The sequence below is a fragment of the Salmo salar genome, chromosome 14 (assembly GCF_965601325.2).
Source record: "Salmo salar chromosome 14, fSalSal1, whole genome shotgun sequence".
Lineage (NCBI taxonomy): Eukaryota > Metazoa > Chordata > Actinopteri > Salmoniformes > Salmonidae > Salmo > Salmo salar.
In genome coordinates, this window is record NC_138304.1 from 18,117,501 (window position 1) to 18,121,361 (window position 3,861).

The following is a 3,861-nucleotide window of genomic DNA, read 5'->3' on the forward strand; positions in this document are numbered from 1 at the left end:
GAAAGAGAGGGTGAAAGAGAGAGAGAGGGTGAAAGAAAGAGAGAGAGAGAGAGAGAGAGAGAGAGAGAGAGAAAGAGAGAAAGAGAGAGAGAGAGGGTGAAAGTTTGAGGGTCATCATAGCAGTCAATAATGAACATATGTTCTCAATGTTTGCTTGAGGTATGAAACAAGGGAAATATATACTGTATTGATTTAAAGGCTAATAACCTATATCTTAATAAAATTGTCTGTTTTCTTCTTACAATAAAGAAGCAAAGTTGTGAATTGGTTGAAATGATTAGGTCTTTCCTGTTACAAGTCCATGTCTTAAGAGTATGCATTGGGGGCATGTAAAAAGTAGCCATTTGTGGAAAGCTATCTAGTGACTTATTCGAGTGATTTCTGGTATGTTGGTGTATATTCCTAAGCAGGGACATTTTGCGGCGTAATACATAGAGACTATTTGCTCTGGGGTAGAAGTAATGATATCATACATAATGAGTTAGTGCTAAGTAGAATATACATGAGGAGACCATGCTCTGGGGTAGATGGTATGGTAGCAGACCATGTTAATAAGGAGACGTATTACATTTCATGAAATGTTTCTAAAGATAAGCCGCTTTCCACTCAGTATCTTTCTCTCTGCACAGTGGCTATGAATGTCTAACGTAATGTCAGTTCTATGACACAGATCATTCCAAATCACATCAGTGTTTTCAGGAAAAAACTGCAGTAAACCTATTTTCTTTGTGTGTGTGTGTGAGAGAGGGAGAGAGAGAGAGAGAGAGAGAGAGAGAGAGAGAGAGAGAGAAAGAGTGAGTGTGGGGGAGCAGTATGCGGGTGTGCATGTATTACATTTGAAGGGGGAGGGGTGTGCGTGTGGGGGGGATGGGCGAATGTGAGACTACACTCTTAGAAAAAAGGGTTCCAAAAGGGTTCTTCGGCTGTCCCAATAGGAAAACCCTTTTTGGATCCACATAGAACCCCTGTAGAAAGGTTTCTACATTGAACCCTAAAGGGTTCTACCTACAACCAAAAAGGGTTCTTCAAAAGGTTCTCCTATGGGGACAGCCAGAGAACCCTTTAAAGTTCTAGATAGCTCCTTTTTCTCTAAGAGTGTATGTATGTGTCTGTATACTAAGTGTGTCTGTATACTAAGTGTGTCTTTAAACTAAGTGTATGTGTCTGTATACTAAGTGTGTCTGTATACTAAGTGTATGTGTCTATATACTAAGTGTATGTGTCTGTATACTAAGTGTGTCTGTATACTAAGTGTGTCTTTAAACTAAGTGTATGTGTCTGTATACTAAGTGTATGTGTCTGTATACTAAGTGTGTCTGTATACTAAGTGTGTCTTTAAACTAAGTGTATGTGTCTGTATACTAAGTGTGTCTGTATACTAAGTGTATGTGTCTATATACTAAGTGTATGTGTCTGTATACTAAGTGTGTCTGTATACTAAGTGTATGTGTCTGTATACTAAGTGTGTCTGTATACTAAGTGTATGTGTCTATATACTAAGTGTATGTGTCTGTATACTAAGTGTGTCTGTATACTAAGTGTATGTGTCTGTATACTAAGTGTATGTGTCTGTATACTAAGTGTGTATGTATACTAAGTGTATGTGTCTGTATACTAAGTGTGTCTGTATACTAAGTGTTTGTGTCTGTATACTAAGTGTGTCTGTATACTAAGTGTTTGTGTCTGTATACTAAGTGTGTCTGTATACTAAGTGTTTGTGTCTGTATACTAAGTGTGTCTGTATACTAAGTGTATGTGTCTGTATACTAAGTGTATGTGTCTGTATACTAAGTGTGTATGTATACTAAGTGTTTGTGTCTGTATACTAAGTGTGTCTGTATACTAAGTGTTTGTGTCTGTATACTAAGTGTGTCTGTATACTAAGTGTTTGTGTATGTATACTAAGTGTTTGTGTCTGTATACTAAGTGTGTCTGTATACTAAGTGTATGTGTCTGTATACTAAGTGTGTATGTATACTAAGTGTTTGTGTCTGTATACTAAGTGTGTCTGTATACTAAGTGTATGTGTCTGTATACTAAGTGTATGTGTCTGTATACTAAGTGTGTCTGTATACTAAGTGTTTGTGTCTGTATACTAAGTGTTTGTTGGATGATGGTGTCTGCCCATCCGTCCACACTCTAAAAGGAAAAGGTTCATGGTGTATCCTTCAAGGTTTCTTCAAATTGAAACTGTGGGGGAACCCCGATAAGTTCTTCAAAGAACCCCTTTTAATGGATCCTCGAAGAACCTTTTGAAGAACCTTTTGAAGAACCTTTTGGGGTTACATTTTGAACTACCCCCCTCCCCTATTATTATGAATAATAATAATAATATGCATAACAATAAGAACAATAACACAATATTTTAGTTCTCAGTGTTTATTAGGATTTTAGTGGCAAAGCAGAATAAAAAATCTAAATATGAGGTAAACTCCCAGCAGAGCCCCAAGTCCAATGGCGTGTTGATGTTAATGTGTTGATGTTCTCCGTATCCATAGCCAGAATGATTTTGCAGTGCATGGTGATCGAACAGGTTTCCTGTTATTTCCGTCAGAGGTGTGGGGAGGGTGAAGTCTGAATCCCCCAAAATGTAATTATACAGATGATTAACAAAACGTGCACAAGACAGTATTCATACCTTGGTTTTTGTGGTAAATGTGAATGAATAAAACTGTTTTGATAATGTTTTTCATACACATACCTTGTCCATAATGTAGAGGCCTATGGGATATTCATTGAAGAGGTAAGGGAGGAGGATGGTAAATGTGATCTGCATTACATACCAATACCAATTGACATACCTTTGTATGCCTCCTCGTCTGTATACCTGCAGACACAGACACAAAAGTAAGCAGTTCAGTCATCTGCACCCAATACAGCTAGCCTTCAACATATTCTTATAGCCTACATAGCCGTACCCCTTTGTTGATTGTTATCCATTGAATTGTGTCCATGTTCTATTTTAGAAAGATTTGCACAAATATGAAAAGATAGATGGTATCATCATAAAACAATATACATTTAGATCATACAAGGGACAAACCTTACCTTAAACTGAGGAGATCTTTACATTTTTCAGTTAAGTGCCTTCACCTGCTGTCCTTTCAAATTCAAATCCAAATGTTTCAGTTGGGCAATTAGGTTCCTGCAAGAACACCCACCAACTAAGAAGGTTCCCCGATGAACCCCACCTCCTACGAGGTTCTTAGAAGAACATTTGGGGGGCAATTATCAGTGCCAAGAACCTTATGGTTCTTCCAAGAACTTTGAGGATCTTAGAAGAACCCTTGTTGAACCCCTCATTTTTAGAGCGCAGGTACCCAGGATGTCGGGAGATGCCTTAAAAACCGCCCATTAGGGTGAGCGCTATTACCATCAAGTAGGCGAGCTATGGCACCGAGGGTCGTATGTTCAATCCCAGTGATAGGCACACTCATTTTTAAGCCTAAATCAGGGTGCAGCTGCAGCAGGATGAGCAGCCTAGAGTGTCCAAAACACCTCAACATTTGACGTTTGGAGAAACGTGGACAAACGTCGGAGTCTGAAGTCAAATTGGTCAAACCGTGAGATCTTGTTGAAAGCTTCGTTTGGATTAGATGACCTGACGATGTGACTGGACGTATGGAATAATAGGTATCCTATAGTATGTGTACACACACACACACACGCGTGTGTTAATTCACAGGCCTGTGTGTGAGCCCACGGAAGAGTGTATGTGTGTGCGTGTGTGTGTGACCGGTGCGCCCACGTAAGTGTGTGTGTGTAACACTAAACCCTGTAATATTAGTCTGCAGACTCATGCTTTGAATGCCAGTTCATATTCTAAAAGGTTAATGGAACAAAGAACTCATTGTGTGTTTT